Source organism: Trachemys scripta, chromosome 3 (assembly GCF_013100865.1).
Source record: "Trachemys scripta elegans isolate TJP31775 chromosome 3, CAS_Tse_1.0, whole genome shotgun sequence".
NCBI lineage: Eukaryota > Metazoa > Chordata > Testudines > Emydidae > Trachemys > Trachemys scripta.
In genome coordinates, this window is record NC_048300.1 from 63,425,369 (window position 1) to 63,444,390 (window position 19,022).

A 19,022-nucleotide genomic window follows, 5' to 3' on the forward strand; every position below is an offset into this window, starting at 1 on the left:
TTGGGCACTTAAACACTGAAGCACTTAAAACCACTGGTGGGAATTTAGGCCAAAATTCACAGGGAGTTGTGGGTGTCTATAGGTGCTTGTCCAGTCAGGATTAGATATCTTTTGTATTTTAGCCAAGTTAAAATATATATGGAATGATAAACCTTTATTAGCAAAAGTTGAAGTTGGCATATGGGCAAACTCCTATCTGTGGGCGGGGGGGTGTTTGTGTTGAGAAGACTTGATTGTCTGGACTGATAAAATGCTAGAGTCAGTGAATAGCCAAGCATAGTTTGAGTTAAAGATAAAGAAGTCTGGCCAGAGTGGTAATGGTTTTTTGTTTTTCATAGCTCATTTATTCCCTCTGTTATAGTGTAAAATAAGTTTTGATAAACCTAGGGTTCCAAGACCTTAATTGTGATAAATGATTTAGGAGTAGTTGTGTGTACAGTTTTCTAGCCCTTATTGATTTAGGCCAGAAGGTTTTGCTGTCCCATGTGATGGATTTTGCTCTCTTTCTCTGTTTGAATGTCGGGGGGGTGGGGGGGTGGGAGGGGAGAAAAGGGAGGGCATTTCCAGTTCAGATATGCAACGTTTGTGAAGCTGGGAGGGATGGAGTAGGGCAGAAATCATTGTCTCCCATGGAACTGGGTCTATACTCAGTGGTTTGGGGCGGGGGTTGTACCATTAAGATTTACAAGCACTCTCAAAACTCTTACAAAGGTTCTGCTGTTCCCCAAGGCTGGCAGCCCCTGCAGCACTGCTGCAAACTGGAGAGTAGAGAATAGATACGTGTTCAACTGGCAACAACATTCTTTTCTAGAACATTTTGAATTTTCTGCTGAAGGAAGCAAGTAAATTGTGAGGAGTTCAGATTTAAAGGCCATCCAGTAACAAAATTCACTAGACCCTTTTGCTTGCAACAAGACTCCTTCAAAAAAGGTAACTATTTTTGCCTGCTCAGACCAGCTGGAAGGCCTTGTCTGTACTTAAAATGTTTGCCGGGATCTCTGTATCTGTATATCTAAATTGGCAAACTCTGCTAGTGTAGGTTCAGTTTATACAGGCAAAAAAACAAAAACGTTTTGCTAGTATAGCTTATACAAGTTCCCAAGTGAAATGAGCTACACCAGCAAAAGAATTTTTTTTTTTTTTTCTTTTTTTTTTTTACTTTTTTCCTATGCTGGCAAAACTTTTAAGTGTCTACCAGGCCTTAAGTTATTGTGGAGTGCTTACTGGCATGGCATCTAAATGCTACATCAATTTAAAGAGCACTAAAACCCAAAATAAAAGTGATTTTTCTTTCTGTTTCCTGGGGTAGATACTCTAATCCTGCAATCTACCCAATATGGGTGGCCTACTTGAGCCCATGTGGAGCCAATTGCAGATTCAGGTCCTATTTGCAAGACTTTTTTCCCCCCTTCTTTAGAGCTTTGAGGAAAATGCTGCATGATATTTTTAAAATCTCTATGTTGCTCTCAATTCAACAGTTACGAATTTAGAAAAGGTTTCTCCGTTGGATCAGTTCATAGCATGAACATTGAGACTATGCTTTGTATTTTGCCATAATAAGCCCCATTTATAGGATTACATTTTGTACCCTACATTTTATCTTTCCTGAACATATGAAATCACTCATGTGGGTATGCAAATTTTGACTTTAGTATGAAAAACAAAGGTTTATGCATCAAAACTATTTTACCCTTTTGGTTTGAATCCAAGACACCTGAAATATACCTCCCCTAGTTTCCTTCATTCTCTTCTGATGTTAGGTATTAATCCTGTAGGACTAGTTTTGACCTCCATCTTTTTCACTTTCCCCCCAAACATCATATTTTTTGACAAGTTATTTCGGCCTTGTACACTTCAGATGTACAATATAAGTAATCTGATTTTACTGTGGACAGCCTACTCACAAAAACTCCCAAAGATGTAACTACAAATTTAACAGTAAGTGCTCATGTTCTATAGTTATTTCACTGATACCATTTATTTTAGTGCACCTGGTTATAACATCTGGCCTTCAGCAATTAGATGCAGGGCACCAAATGGATGCCCAATGCAATTAACTCTTCAAAATGTAAAAATAAATCTTAAAATATAAGATTATGCTTCTGTCAGATTATAGTTTGTGTAAATTACACTCAACTCTCACATGCTTTTACTCGGATGTATCAATACACTGTGCTCATCCCCATGATATGAGTGTCTAATATCTAACCAGTAAAAAGCATTACATATGCTCTAGTCAAAAGTGAGACTATTATTCTGGATATAAATAGATTATGTGTTCTGACACATAAGAAAATTGTTTATTCGATACATTTTTCATTCATTTTGGTCAAGGTTTGTTGTATAAATGGTATACAGCCAATTTTTGACTTCCTCATTTAGCTTTTAATTAGGGAAATGTGTTTAGGACTTTTCAGAATCTTCATAGCAGCCAGACATACTAATAATCAATTAATAACAGTTAGCACTTGTATCAGGCTTTTTAGTTATAGTTCTCAGAATGCTTTACAAAGGAGAGTCAGTATCATTATCTCCACTTTACTGATGGTGGAAGGTAAAGCAGAGAAATGCCGTACTATACAATACAATACTGGATCATGTAGTACCCTTATCACTTTAGAGCTTCTCTCCATGGCACTTGCAGTCTGATCTATGGGGGTGCGAATTGTAGAGCACTCTAACGTGCTCTAATTGCCCCACGTAGACCCTGCTGGCACAAACTAAAAGGTACCTAGTTTGCATTGATGTCGTACTGTTTTCAAACAAGACTATGGTAATGCAAACTAGGTACCTTTTAGTTTGTGCCAGCAGGGTCTACACGTGACAGAGCGCTCTACAATTCACATCCTCATAGACCGCGCTGTGGCACCACAGAGACAAGCTCTATCTGAGCCCCTTCCAGTACTGCATTAAGTGAGCTGACTAACATTTGCCATTTGTAGCCTCCAGGAGGGGAAAAATAAAGTGAGATGCCCTGGCTGAATGAGGAGAAGCAGCCAGACCTCCTAAATTTCAATTTGGTGCCTTATCCCTGGATTCATGCTGCCTTTTGGTATTAAGGAAGATTTAACATTTCTCCCTCTTAGAGACTATTCTAATTCTTCTTATAGTAAATGGAAAAGTCATAAGGGAGTCTAATTCACACTGCCATAAAGATTACTTCTGAATTTGGCCTGTAGGTTGTTATTCTAAAGTATTTGAAACTATAGTAAGTCAATTGTAACTCATTTAAAGTAATAAGATATTAAGAAAGACATCTGGGTTTGAGCCTTATTAAGCTATCAAGGAAATGAGTCAGCTGGATGTTATTTTGCAAGGTCCCATTCAGAAGGTCCCATCTCTGGTCTCTTCTTTTAGGTACACCGCTTTCTTTTTTGTCTCTTACATTTGGCATTCCTGTAAGTGGTGGGACAATGTGAGTTATACTTTCATCAGCTCTGTGCATTTGCACTCCCACTCAACAAGTTGTTTAAAGAAGTTTCTGAACACTGAGATACTCCTGACCTTGAGGTAAATAATAGTAGATTACTGTGTCTTCAGTTTGCTTCACCCATTCAACCAATGGGTCTTTTCTTGTACTGTTGGTGAACTTGAACTTGGAGGCTTCATTTCTTATATTTATTTTTGCTTCAGCCTTACTTCTTTTTGTTTTTCTCTGGCATTTTTGGCCAACAATTATCTTGAGATATAACCAAGCAGGGTACCCAAAAGAGGCATAAGATTGCTGCTGGCAAATCATTACATCTTTAGTGGATCATTCTGTAAGAGCTCTGTTAACTAATGACTATCCAACATTAAATCTCCTAATGTTTGCTTTGGATTTTTGTTTTTCTGAACAAGTTTTCATACCTCCATTCATCAGACTGGCATACTGGATATTTTGAAAATGATTCCCTATTTAGGAAAACATTTAAGCATGTGCATAACACTAGCATATGCTCAAGTTCCAGTGAAGTCAATGAGACTTGAGCACATGCTTAAAAGTGTTTGCTGAATTGGGCCTTAAGTGAATAGTTTCCTCTCCAAACATCTATTTGAAAGTTGATTCCCCCGCCCCATCCCCCAAGACTATTTTATTCAACATGTTCAGGTTTTTCCAAACATTAAAATTTGCAAACAGCACCTCTATCATACAAAGTCATATTTTATATTGGCATCTTGACCTTTTATAAAGCCCATTGAGACTGCTGCTATATGAAAGTTTCTACAAACCGATGGATTGTTTAAACAAAATCCATATAAATGGTTCCTGTGTGGCACATCTTCTGCTCCTAAATGGAAGTGCTGGTTTTAGATCCTTGATTTCAGGCTAGGGGTATGACTGTCGATATACGTGCAAAGAGAAACTCTTTGGTGGTGTTTCTTAAACAGCTTACATTTGCACAAACTGTTTTCTGTAATGTCCTGTGTTGCAAAACCCAATTTGTACAGCAAGAGTGCGCACCATTGTTCTTTCTCGATAGGCTGGTGAAATAGTAGCCTCAGTGACCCATAAGAAACAGCAGTAGATTTTGTTTAAAAATCTCTTCGAGCTACTTTCAGCAGTGTGGGTTGAGTTAAATATACCGTTCTCTATAGAGGAAATAAAATAGGTTTTGTGTAGGAGTGGATGAATTGTTTTGGATAAAATAAGAACAGACCTTCACCTTCCCCCAGAGTAAAACCCACATCAGTTTTTTTTTTAAATTGGTTGTTTCGTCTATATTTTTGTTTCAATATGCCCATTCTAGTCTATATAGGCTTGTATACTGCACTCATTGTAGTATCTGCATTAAGTGAAGTGTCTAACATCTGGTACGTGTGGTTTGTTTTCTCCTACTCTCCTCGGGGCGGAAGTGTGGAATTGGGCATGCAGTGAACTGTGTTTTTGGTAGGGCTTTTGGGGTTTTATGTATACACTACTAAGTGTTTGTTAGATAGGTCAGGTTGAAGAGCACATTGCCCCTTGGAATGGAAGTGGTGAGGAGTGTGATGGTTCTTTGTTCCTGTGGGAGTTCATTCCACAGCCAAGGACCGGTCCCTGAGAAAGCTTTGTCTCCTACACTGATGAACTCCTCTCTTATTGTAGAGGGTTCCATTGATCCAGAGGAGCAGAGTTTTTAGCCATGGTCCTCATCCTGGAGTCTTAGGTGATTTTTTAAATGTCTTGGGCACAGACCATTGAGCACCTTGAAGAAAAAGACTGAGATTTTGAACTTGCCTGGATGTTCTATGGGAAGCCAGTGTAAAAAGAGGAGGAGAGGTCTGATGTGCTCATGGTAGCCTGTGTTGGTGAGAAGATGTGCCACAGTGTTATAACTAGCTGGAGTTTTCTAATGGCTGGTGGCTTCATGCCCAGGTATATTGTACTGCAGTATCTAATTGAGAGGTGGTGAAGGTATAAATAACTGAGGCCAATTCATCATCTGCCAAGATGGGATGCGGTCATCTAACCAATCAGAGATGGTCGAAAGCATTACTTGCAGATGCTGCTATGTGCGAGCTCGGCATCAGCGAAGAACCCAAGAGTAGTCCTAGATTACGAACTGAATTGACCAATTATGGGTGTGAACCTTCAACTAAAGGAGACTGCACCATGGCTACAAACTCTTCAAAATGCTTTCCATTTCCCACCTGCAAAACCTCTGCTGCTCGGGTTCAGCTTCATTCAGCTATTCTTCATCCATAAGCTGATCTTGTCCAAGAACTGGGCCATCTTAGTGGTAGTGTCATGTTTGCATGTGTTGAAGAACAGGTAGAGCTGTGTGTCATCCATATATTGCTGGCAATTGAGTTCATGTCATCTGACCAATTCACCTAGTGGCTGCACACAGATGGTGAACAGGACCAGCAAAATAATTGATCCTTGTGGGACTCCCCAAATAAAGCGTCTAGCAATAGAGGTGCAATTTCCAGTCATTAGTCGTTGAATGCATCCCACCAAAAAGGACTTGAACCATCTAGTGCATTCTCCTGGACCTCTGTCACCTTTCTTAGGTGAGACAGCAGTTTCTCATGGTTAATAGTATTGAATGCTGCAGAGAGGTCTAGAAGGATGAGACTATATGTCTCCTCTCTATCCATTGACAGCAGGAGATCAACTATCAGGACTACTAAAATGACTTCAGATCTATGTCCATACCTGTCCTGTGCCTTTCTACCAAAGAACCATGTATCTTTCTCATGGAACCATGGTCTTCGTAGTCAGATTGTCCTCTTGCCTCACTTATTCTGGTTACTCAGCTTTACGTGGTGTACTCCTGTAGGCCCTGATTCATTAAAGCACTTGGGGCTCGAACCTACACACTGAAGGCAAAGTTCCCATTCACTTTAATGGTGCAAGAACAGGGTTTTAAGCACAGTCATGTGGGTAATCTCATTCCTGTTAAGCAGGTGCTTTTATTTTAAGCATGTAAGGTACTCCCAATGGAAATCAATGGGACTGCTCACATGCTTCAAGTTTTTAAGTGCTTGGCTGAACTGACAACTTAATCAGTGCTTGGCTCCTATCTCCCCCCTACTCAGAGGCACTAAAAAGCTGTGTGGAATCCACATAAGCAAAACGCTCGCATTCAGAATGGTCCTAGAAACCACAGACTCTACTTGGAGACCAGACCAAAGTGTTTAAAAAAAACCCAAACGAACAAAATCAACCTGCAATCTTCTTCATCTTATTTTAATCCTTAGATTGTTATAATTAAAATATACATTCAGACCAGCAATACAATATACCTGATCAATAGGTATTGCAACATTCAGGGCCTAATTCCCCAACCCTTATGTAAGCTCAGTAGTACTTTCTCTTATTCAGGTCAAAGTTACCTATATCAGGCAGCTGGTTGTGGCTTTCTGATTTTGTGCCACTCAGACTCATTGCAAGTTAGTTAGAGCAACTCCTCTGTGCTCTTCAGAGATATTTGTGTGAAGACTTGAATGTAGCATTTAGTCCAAAATAGCCATGGTCATATAGGTATAATAAACAGACCTAAAACCCAGCACTTTAGGATCAGCCTAAAAACCCCAGTGGGCCTGTATTACTCATTTTATGCCAATATAACTCCCGGGAGTTAAACCAACATCAAGCTGGAGTAACACAGCCGTGAAACAGGCTCTATTTTCTTTGGAGCTTTTTCAAAGGACGGTAATTTATGTGACACTACAGTGTATTTTATATTTAGTCCCATTTTGCCAGGCCCCTCAGACCCTAAATAAAACTGCAATGATTGTAATTTTCATCTGTCTCAAAAGAGATAACTATCAATTATGTTAACGCCTGACCTCTCCTTCCAGCAAAGGAAGAAATACATTGGTGGACTTCATCTGCTTAAAGTAAAACATTATTGGGAACGTCCAGAGTGACCAAATCCACAAGATTCAGTAGGCTGCATCGCTTCCCACGTTATTTTATACATTACATTAATGTAATTGATTTGCCACTTCTGTTGGCCCGTTGGGAACAGCTGCTAGATCAAATCTTGTACTTGTTTGATTACTGTGCTGCTGACCTTTCTGTACACAGTGTCTGCTGTCCTGGGCCAGCTCAGAGTCTCCTCCCTCAAGCATGCACCTTCATTCCACCTAGCTGGCAAACATCTCCATCCTGGGTACTGAAGCAGGCCAGTTGACGCACCTGCCACTGCTAATCACTTGCCAGTCAGCCACCCCATACTACTCTTACTCACTCATGTGCCTGGCCACTTGCCTTCCCCCTCCCACCTCTCTTGCTCCAGCCCATACTGCTATGGCTCCACCCTTGCTGGCTATGAACCAACCCCCGCTGCCCCTGCACACTGCAGCTTATAAATTTCCCAACTATTCAAAATCTCAGTATTTAAAATGTTGTAGAGGTTGGGGTGTTTTCCCCACAACCAGTTCTACTACACATCCACCCCCGACCCCCCTCTATGGGAACCCACCACAACCACCACCCTAAAGAGAAATTCAGGGTGAAAGGGTTAAATAAGGAAATTGGAAACATTTGCAATTTATCAATGATCAAGGGCTGATGTGGGTCAGTATATGAAATTCATGGGCTCCATGAGTCTCCATTTTTCTTTTTAGGAAATGCACCATTTTCCGCCCAAAAGCCAGTTCTAACAAGTTGAACTGTCCGTCTTAAGTGCAATACATGTTCTCAGACTCGATGCAAAATTAAAAAAAAAAGGGCTGAGTGCACATCATATTGTATTGCCTGCAACCTAGTAACTACTGTATTGTCTGCTTTCCCCTGAAGGTACATATTTTTGTCACAGAGTGAAGAATTTGTTAAAAGCTTTGATTCCCTGGAAAAAATTGCAGATCACCTCAGGGATGATTTTATGAATTTTTCTTACATGTCCACACAAAGCTTGACATCTTTCTTCATCAATCTTCAAATTCTAGGAGTAGAATTTCAGAGAAGATATGGGATATTTATTCTCTCCTTGACACAGATACATGGGTCTCGTTATTATAATATCTGGATCAAGAGTAGGAGAGATTATCCATTACAATTTTGAAATTACTATTAAGTCAATGTCTCTTTCAGTTGATATTATTATTAATGTTGCCAACATACATAGGTCAGAAACGGGACTGATTGATATTCAGGAAATCATAGGAATCCACAAGAATCCAGAGCTGCCCTGCCATAGGAATAGGACCGTAATCAGCAACGCCATTAATGCTAAGTACTGGTTTCTTGATCAAGGAGACTTCTTGTAATGTCAGAAGATAATGCATTCTAGGAAGGCTAGCAAATCAGGGCACATTGGGGGAAATTCACAGACAGTTAAAAACAATTTTAAAAAGCTAAGCTAAAAAATTTTGTGCTGAAGGATTACACCGAGTGGGAACACTCAGCACAAAATTCAGTGTTACTTTTATAGTTCACCTTTAAAAGGACAGTGCTTCTCCAGTTTGATTTTTTTTTTCTCCTTTATACTTTGTGACAGCCTCTTAGAATCTAGAAAGAATGCTTCCTTGCAGATTAATTGCATTATTTCCATTTGACAAATGTTGGGTTTTTCCTTTCCTCTCAGTGAACCTTTTGGTTTTTGTTTGTACAACAGCATCATGTAGGGAACCAGGAGCTCTGGGAAGAGGGGTTTATTCATAATTAACCTATGTTGTCTGCTGGCTCTGAAGCAGAACACAAAACAGTATTTGTCTAGGCCCTACAAAAGCACACATCTTGGCAATAGAATAGTGGATATTTGCCCCTGCCCTGGACATCAGCGCAGCATTGGCTCTTTCTGAAGAATGGGCTGTGGAATTTTGCTTAAGGATGCTTTTTTGCTGCTGTTTACTTTCTCTACTCTCTATTTTGTTTGTTCCCCGTCTCCCCCAACGAACTTGTTTTGACCAGAATTATGAAAAAGAATTGATGATAGTTCCATCTTTCTGGATACCATTTTTTTAGATCCATGCTGCATGTCATGTAAGCTCTAGCCTGTCTAGTGATAATACTTAACAGTTACTACTCCTGGGGGGGGGGTTCTGCGTGACTGTGTGCCCACAGAAAACACTCCCCGCAGAATTTCTGTGCTTCTCTGCAGAAAATGGAAGGGAAGCCGTGCGGAAGTTGGGGGGGTGACCATGGGCGCAGTTTTGAGGGGGGATTGCCCCCCTCCAAAGAGAGGCAAGGCGTGGGGAGCACACGGGGTTATGTGCTGCTGCCCCCCGTTTTCTGCAAGTACAGAGCTGCCCAGCTGACGGAGGCTGCATCTGGACTCTGCTGGTCTGCAGCTGAATGCCACCTCTTGGGTCCTACTGACAGTCGTGCTCCCCTTCTGTGTGCTGGGAACCTTCCTGTTTTCTGTGCAACAGTGAGTGCCTGCGGTGGGGCTGGGTATAGGGGGCTGGGTGAAATGAGGAAAGAGGGAGTGGGGGGGAAGAGGTAGTGGGGAAAGAAAGGGGTGGAACAGGGCAGGGGGAGGGGAATGTGGGAATTAGGGGAGGGGGCTGGAGAAGAAAAGGGCACAGGGGAATCGTGGTGGGAAGGCGCCCAGCCTGTGGCATCCCCTCAGCAGCAGCAGCAGCTGGGGCTCCCCTCTTAATCAGGCCCATCAAACCCTCACCCTGACAAGCCCTACCCCCTACACCTGGATCCCTCTGATGAGCCCCCCACACTCAGACCCGTGCCCCACTGATCCCCAACCAGCTGCACCTGGACCCCCACCCCATCAAGCCCCACTCCTCTGGCACCTGAACCCCCCCCCCCCACTAAGCCGCACACACCTAGACCCTCTCACCGAGCCCCATCCCCCTACACCCAGACCCCTCCCACTGAGCCTCAACCACCTTCACCTGGATCCCCTGCAGTGTCCCATTGCCCCTGCACCCGGAACCCCCAACAAGCTCCTGTGCATCCAGATCTCCCACTCAGCTGTCCGCACCCAGATTGGCCCCCACAGAAACCTCTCACCCCCACACCAAGCCCCTCCACACTTGGCTGAGCCTGCCCTCCCACACCTAGTGCAGAGGAGCAGGGCCCCCGGGTGTTTCTGGGGCAGACCCAGCCCTTGCACTGTGTCAGGGTCAGGTGCAGCCTCACTGCTAAGTTCCTGTCCTGTGGGAGAGGGGGGTAAGGGCATCAGGGTGATCTCCCACCTTGATGCAGCCAGTGGCCTGTGCTCCCACTGCTATGCTGGAGCCACATTTATTTATTGACAAATACAATTTTTAGGATTTTAAAATATTGTGTGCATAATTTTAAATTTTTTGGTGCATAATTCTCTCAGGAGTAAGTTATGATTCTTAGCTAAAGGATATATAAAGCACTTTGCAAACATTAAATGATTAATATTAGAGTTATTGTCAAAAGCAAAATGGAACCCAAATCACATCCTTCAGTCCCTACCTTTCTCCACAACTATGGGGCCTAATCCTGAGAGGAGATGAGCACCCATGACTGCTGTTGACCTCAGGCTGGAGTTGCAGCTTCTTAACACCTCTCCAGATCAGGATGATAGTGTTTACTGACTTTTTGCACATTAAGAGCTTTTAAAGTCTGCTGCTTCTGCATAATGAGGGAGAGTTTGACACGAAGCATCTTCCCTCTGTGGTAATCTGAAAACAAGTGGTGGAGCTACTCTTATTGCAAGGGATAAGTGCAACCAATCTGGGACCAGGAAAACTAGTCATGTAACTTGTGGTGCAAAGTTTTGTCCCCAAACGAACCCTGAAAATCACAGAACTCAGTTTTGCAAAATTAAACCTAACCTGGATAGAAAGGATATTGAAACTTGGTTTTAAATATTTATCCTGACAAAGAGCTGTGGCAGTTCTGATATTTGGCTTTTCGTATGTAATTTTCTACATACTAATTTCAACTGTCTGAATAGCAGCTATAGCCCATCCAAGTCTGAAACTTGACACCCCAAAATTCCATGTCTCATAGCAAAGTATCTTGGGAGGCAAATGTGTAGTCTCATTGTTCCAAGGACTGTAGGAAAGAGTAATTTCATTTTATAGTAATTTCATCTAGACCACATTTCCCTACCTTGCTCATGAGAATGTCACATGGAATTGTGTCAAAAGCCTCACTACATCAGAAGATACATCAGATCTACAGTGTTCCCACCCCACCATCATCCACTAAGCCAACAACCCGGTCAAAGAAGGAAATTAAGTTGGTTTGGCATGATTTGTTCTTGATAAATCCATGTTGGCTATTACTTTTTTACCCTATTGTCCTCCAGTTGCTTACACATTGATTACTCGTTAATTTGTTCCAGTGTCTTTCCAGGTTTCAATGTTAGTCTAACTGGTCTATAATTCCACAAGACCTCTTGGTTCCCCTTTTTATAGATAGGCAAACATAGTACCTTTCTTCAGTCCTCTAGGACCTCATCCATCCTTCATGAGTCCTCAGATATAATCACTAATGGTTCTGAGATGGATTCAGTTAGTTCCTTAAGTACCCTAAGGTGAATTTTGTCAGGCCCTGCTGACTTGAATACATCTAACTTATCTAAATATTCTTTAAACTGTTCCTTCCCTATTTTGGCATGTGTTCCTTCCCCCTTGTTATATTAATGGTGTTAAACATCTGGTCATAATTAACCTTTTTAGTTTAAAGCCCTCCTTACTAGGTAGGCAATTTGCTGTGTGAAGATGTTTTTCTCTTTCTTGGTCAGGTGGGCTCCATCTCTTCCTAGCAATCCTTTTTCCTAGAACAGCATCCTATAGCTGAAGAAGCCAAAGCCCTCCTGTCTACACCATCTGCACTTCTTTCACAATGCTTAGAAATGGAAGATCTGCAGATGCATTGTGCAGAATGTGGTGGGGAACATTGACCTGAGCTGGTTGGTAGCTGTAAAATAGCCAATGAAGTCAGTGGGTTCTGACCTACGTTGCACCCTTATTAAATGGTGTCAGAAATAAACTACATATTGGGCAAAAATAGAACAAATGACATTTCCTGAACACTGAAGGGAACCTGGCAGAGAGATGGAGGAGGCAGTTTCACTGCTTCTAAATTTTCCTGTAAACAAGTGATACTGGAGAAGGGAAAATTCTCTACACTGCTATATATACAGGCCCTCTGGAAACCCACAATACATTCTGGTAGGAGTATGAAAGAACTGAAAGTGGATAGAAAAAGTCCCTCAGAAATTTCAAGAATAGTTTGACTCGTGCAAGAATTTCACTTCGGAATGGTACACTTTCTTTAAAAGAAGCTAATTGTCAGGTAAGAGCATTGAGATTGTTATGTTACAGAGCTTCATTATAAGGCTAAGGGTTGAAGAGCAGTGTGTAAATGCAGTTGATCAAATAGGTGTATAATTTGTCACTTCACAAGATGTAGAAGATATATGTAAAGAATTTGAAAAAACAGAATAAGATGCATTAAGGATAATTCATCACATTGATATAGATCTCAATGTGCCACCAAAAATGTGGAAATTTCCATTAGCCTTGAGAGATAAAGAAAAAGCTGAAATTGACTGAATGATAAAAATTGATGTCTATATCTGAGCAGATACAGACATCAACTGGATGAGTTAACTGTATGGTCGTGATAATAAAACAAAGCAGATTAACAATGTGTGTAGGTCCAAAAAGATTTGAATAAGGCCATCAAACTACTCTCATAGAGTACTGTCTATGAGAATAGTTGAGGAAGCTATATCTAAATTTGAAGGAGCAAGAGTATTTTCAGTTTTGAATATGAACTAAGGGTTTTGGCAGCAATGACTCAATAGTGAAAGTGAAAACTACAGTTAGACAAAGTATTTTCATTGAAACATATTTTAAATGAAAAATAGGTTGAAAATGGATTTGAAATGAAAATTATTGTGGAAAGTCTTTTTGGTCCGAACTTTTTTTGGTATTTCAGTTCTTGTTTTAATATTTCCCCCTTCTCTTTCTCCCTCCCTTCCCCCCCCCCCCATCCAGGAGTGAGAGGGGGCCCAAAACTAGAACAGTTTTCATTTCGTTTGAAATTTTTCACGTTTTTTTTTTTTTTTTTTTTTAAACCAGCTCTTAATCCTAACCCTAAGCTCCAGTGCAAATCTCAGCCCCTTCAAAGCTCCCTGTGGTAGAAATACATTTAAGGGACTTTCCTTTAGGATTGTCCCAACAGGTATATATCAACCATTATGTCTCAGATTTTCAAGGTTCTGGATGTGGTGGAAGTAAATTGTCACAGTTAGGAGTTCCACTCTGAACGTTTCTTCAGAATAGTGTGGAATGGCACAGGGATGAAGGGCAAGAGAAAGGTTTTGTGGAATTTAAATAATGTTACCAAAGCACTGGTATTGTAATATTCTAAGATTAACCAAAAGCAAATCTCAGCCAATAGAAATTCATGTGGACTGGGGGCTGTCCTTTCTGCAAGATGATCATCCAGCATCATATGTTTTAATTAGTGCTTTAGAAACCTAATAGAACAATGCCAACACTCAAAAAGAAGTACTGGCAGTTGTTACCTTCTGAGCAGTTTCATGCATCTGTTTGATGGACAGAAATCAACCAGGATAGAAACAGACCAGAAATTGTTGGATGCCGTATTACTGTTGCAAACAATTGCAGAATGTTCATTAAATGTGATATAGAAGCATGGCAAAGAGTTTCTTATAGCAGAAATGGTTTCAAGAGCACATATAATAGTGCAAGCAAAAAGCTGCAGGGAGAGGGGTTTGAAGTAATGGTGCCACAATTGCAAAACAAAATTTGACATGCTCAGAGGAATAACGAGGCCCAATTTTACAAAAGCTTGAGAGAATAATTCTAGATGGGTGGCCAGCAAAAAAAAAAAAAAAGTGTGTGTGTGTGTGTGTGTACATAAGCCTAAAATCTTAGTGGGACTATAGAAATGGAAATGCTAAACATAACCCACACAGCCCATCTAGATATTGAGAAGTTCAAGAACATAGGCCATGAACTTGATGTGTTATGTTGGCCACACTTTAATGCCACCATTGCAGCCCAGGGGGAGGCAGGACTACGGTGGCTTTAAACCACCTTTTCACCCTCCCAGTTCTGGGCTACTTCCAGGACTTGAGATGTTCCTGGCATAACATGGACACCCCTGGGGGCCTGTCTAATTTACACTTTCAGGCTGCCTTATGGGCCACAGCAGTGCCCAGAATCTCTTACAGTGCTGTGGTCTCACCCCCCAGCATACTCCCCATGCTGGAAGTTATGAGGGTGTTTGTGTGAGGCAGTCTTGTGACTGTCTTCTATCTACAGTGTCTGCACTGGGGAAATACCCCTCTTGCTGAATACTGGGCTTTTAGAGCCCTTTTATGCCACTTTGTCCCTTTCGTGTGGTGTAGAGAGACTGGAGTGGAAGTGAGGCTGTTATCCAAGATTTCCAAGTATGAAATATGCAGTAAATAAAGGAAACCGGATGCAAAAGAATCCTTGGTTGTACTTGGTCCAAGATTGATGGAGACTTCTTTTATCAAGGAATGAACCAAGATCTTTACTCAGAATTTATTTTCTAAACATAGTAGAAATCAGTTGTTATTTGGATAGGGTGGTCATTAGAAGAGAGAGAGTTATATCCTCTCTGTTCCAATGGCAGCGAGAATAGGGAATACTTTGTCCCAAATCATGGCCAAATTCTATTCCACTTACTCAAATTGAGCATTGGTTACTAACAGTGGAACTACACATGGAGTAAGGTACTACTCATGCATAAGCATGGGAGAATTTAGGTCTATAGTTTCATCAGCTGCCTATGGTGTTGCTGTATTAACAATTTATAGCACCACTATTATTCCTAAATATCCAGAAGCCATGGATCAAAGTTTTATCCTTTAAAAAAGCTCTTCATTTTATCTTTTGACTTCTTGGATCTTTTTATTCTATTAAATTTGTTTCATATTCCCTCTTCACCACCACCACCACAGACCAATGAGATATATGCTATAGTGATGAGCACCTAGAGCAGAATCTAGAGAGATTAAATTGTTGTTCAGCTTGGGAGTAAAATAGATGTCAGGTAACCAACTGTGCCTACTTGGTAATCCAGTCCTAAATTCTTAGGGTCAGAATGTGCCTTTTAAACTACAGCCCACATTGGAGGGGCCCCAGAAGGAATTCTGTCCAATTCGGAATTCTTACACAGCCAGAATACTTCCTTGGGCTCTCAGGAACAGCAGATCCACCACCCTGCCACTTGCTGCAGTAAATGCTCCAGCTCAGGGAAGGAAGGGCGGGACCTTTTGTTAGCTAGGACTCATTACTAGTGTCTACATACCCCAACTGATCTTTCTTGGGCATTCATAGGGCCATCGTAACCAAGAGCACCTCACAATCTTTAATATGGTTAGTCTCAAGACACCTGTGTTGGCACAGGCGCCGGCTTCCTCCAGGCTCCAGGGCTGATCAAACCCCCTCTCTAGCCCAGGCCCTGTGCCCATCCACTCCCCTCCCCCATGGGCTGCTGGCAGACGCTGCGGGGAGCTTGCTGACAGTGGGTGCCTATGTGTGTGGGGTAGGGAAGTAGTAAGAGCCCTATTTTACAGATGGGGAACTGAGCCACAGTGAGACAAATTTTGCCACTGACTTCAGTGGGACCATGATTTCACCTTAAGTGTCTTGCCTAAGGCCCCACTGGAAACCTGTGGAGGAGCAGGGAATCTAATGGAATCCTATATTAACACCTTATCTACTGGTGCATGCTTTCTCTCAGGGATTGTTTTTGAGGCATAGAGGCTATAATGGGAGGGTGAAGGAGTTAAAGCCACCCCTCTCCTTAAGCACCTGTGTAGGGCCAGCTACAATCAAGAATTTAAAACAAATTTACATAAATTTCAGGACTACTTTTAGCACAAAAGCAATGAATGCTCATAAGTAATTGATTGAAATAATAAATGACAATGGTATTTTTATATGACCTCATGCATTTAATAATTTCAAACCTCTTATAATAATCCCCCCCATTAAAAGCAAAATGACCATCTTTACATATAACAACAAAGCAAAGAAAACATAATTCATCTGAAAGGTGATAAGATGAAATTTCAGATGATATGAAGACTGAGACTTTAAAAAAAAAAAATTGTAGAGTTTTCCTGCCTTTGAATCACAAAAAGGTAGTATGTGTTTTCTTTCACCACAGGTGATATGAACCTTGCCAAGCAATTAGCTAGATCACATAAAAATGGATGAGAATCAAGTCTCTTCGAAATCAGATGCTAATTTAATACTGAGAAAATAAGATGTGATTATAATGTAGTGAGTTTTCTTTAGTTCTGTTTGCACCTTATTAAGGACCAGCTCCTACAGCCCTTACTTTAACTTCAATGACAAGTCTGTCTCAATAATGACTGCAAGTTATGGTCCTTTATGCATAGAAAATAAAGATGTACAAGCAGCCGGAGTATAGTAAAATGCAGGATGTTTTTTTTATTGAGCAAAGTGTACCATAAAACTCCATTTGAAAATCTTAAGGCTTTTTTTCTCTACTTCTTGATTTACTGCAATGTAACATATCTATACACCTTTAACATTTTATCTGGAGTATGTTGTTTTTTTTGCCATTGGTGATTAGTTACATTTCTGAAGTTATGAAGAAGGGGGGAAAAAAATCTGCCCCAAAGAGGATCTGGAATTCCTTTTTGGTTCAGAAAGTGGTGTCGTTACCATAAACTTCTAGAAGCATATATTGACTTACTCTTCAGAACTCTCCTTGTGAAATGTTTCCTGGGGGCACTTGGTTCATGTTTATACTGGTTTGACACAAATCACATTTTAAAGACTTATCAAGAATCCAATCTCCTGGGGAGCTGAGCAGCTGCGGCAGGTTCAGTAATGCTATTCAGTTTTAGAGTCCCACCAGCAGAACAAGCATTCAGCACCAAAGTATATATAGTGTGTAGCAACTCTACTGTATACACATCCATCTACCAGGGGATTCGATACTATCTACTGCAGTGAAACAATTTAATTTAAAATACAATATCACAGTGATTTGTATTCCTAAGTGTTACCTTCATGTTAATTAATGCTACCATTCATCCTTCCTGTACACAACTTATTCACACATTATTGAGCACAGAGAAAAATGACAAAATAGACTTGACAGCGAATATAGTTTAAAAGTAGTCTACAAAGAACACTGCACAATTTGCAGTTTCTTTCAACTGTATAGATCTATTTGTGTGTGCGCATAATATTACATAACTATTTAATGAAATCATTAAGCCTTTATTGCTAAGGCTGTGTGTGTAAACACTTTGAGTAATGGTTTAATACAGAATTTCTAAATTATATATGATATATAGAACAGTTTCACTGTATAGATTCTACTTCCCCTTTAGGACCTTTCGTAACACAAATTCAGTGTAAAAGTTTAGACAAAAAAAACCCTCTGTAGTTTTCTAAATGTATTTAATTCCACACTGACAAAACAAACAAACAAACAATTTTCCCCTCCCCATAAACAGAGCTATAGAACACAGTAATAACATCAGAATTACCTTGCCTGAGGTGTATTCCTTTTCTCCTCACCGTATGAATGTGGTATTTTTTCCAAGTTTTTCTGCACCACAAACTCCAGTCAATGTTATTCTAAAGAATCAGAAACAAGCAGGAAAAGGAGGCCTGGGCACCTTTTCTTTTTCTGAGTGGAGCTAATCAAACATTCCCATCAAGCTCCCAGCACTTCGAAAGGCACATTACATTACACTCACTCACTCTCTGTCTTACCCCCCCAACACACATGCAGAGCTTCTTACACTGATTTAGCTGCTGAATTAGGCGGTCCTCTTAAATTTCTGCTCCCTCCCACTTGTTTTTTGTTTTTTTTTTTTGGTAGGGATTTCTATTTTCTCAAGATGAAATTAAAATGTACCCACCAGTCTGTCAGACCTGTCAAGTTTTGCTCTTTGGGAAAACTTTACTGATGATTTGGTTCCATTTTCTTTAGTTTCAGCATTTCAGCAACACTAAAGTTGAGATTTGTGAGTTTGTTTGGTAGGAAAAGGACTACAGCTAGAAGACTGAAATACACTGAGTAGGTCTGAGGATTATAAATTGGTTAATTGTGAGCTACATTTAAAAAACAGAACTTGCTTTTTAAGAGCCAGGTTCTGATTCTTTTACTCACCCGGAGTAGCATCTTACTTCACAAATAGCACGGAGTTGGGTGCTACTTTTTGTGAGCAAGAGTATTAGAATTTGGCCCATAAAAGCATTTCAGGTAGAAATGAAAAACAGTGCTGCTTTCCTTCTTGATTGTGGTTTTGGGGCATTTAGTAAAATAGTCTTAAATAGTTCCCATGTCTCATTCATTCATGTGGTTTTGTTCAAATTCCTTCTCCCCACTGATTTGGCTCATGATTGTTTTCATCTTTGTGAAAATGGCCCTTTTAAAGCACCAAGTTTATATAGGACTGGCTTGGACTTACTATTCAGTTTGCACATAACAAATGTAATCAAGTCATTTCCAAAACAAAATATGACAAGACCAAATGAGAAACACAAAATGACCCAAAGAAGTTGAGTGAGTATTTCTAGAAAAACCCAGTTCCCTCCAAGTATGAGGTTAGAAATGCTGATCATAATTCACAGTGCCCTCTGAGCATTATTAAGTATATGAAGAGGGC

At 40.7% G+C, this 19,022-nt stretch overlaps 1 protein-coding gene across 3 annotated transcripts in view; it reads right to left on the reverse strand.

Annotated features, from left to right (window-relative positions):
- Window positions 1-18,107, reverse strand: part of VIT (vitrin) — an 81,045-nt gene extending 62,938 nt beyond the window's left edge. For all 3 annotated transcript variants that reach the window (XM_034764943.1, XM_034764942.1, XM_034764941.1), the window contains exon 1: window positions 17,895-18,107. The gene's annotated coding sequence lies outside the window, so the exon portion shown is untranslated. The remainder of the gene's footprint in view (window positions 1-17,894) is intronic.
- Between the last annotated feature and the right edge of the window lie 915 nt (window positions 18,108-19,022).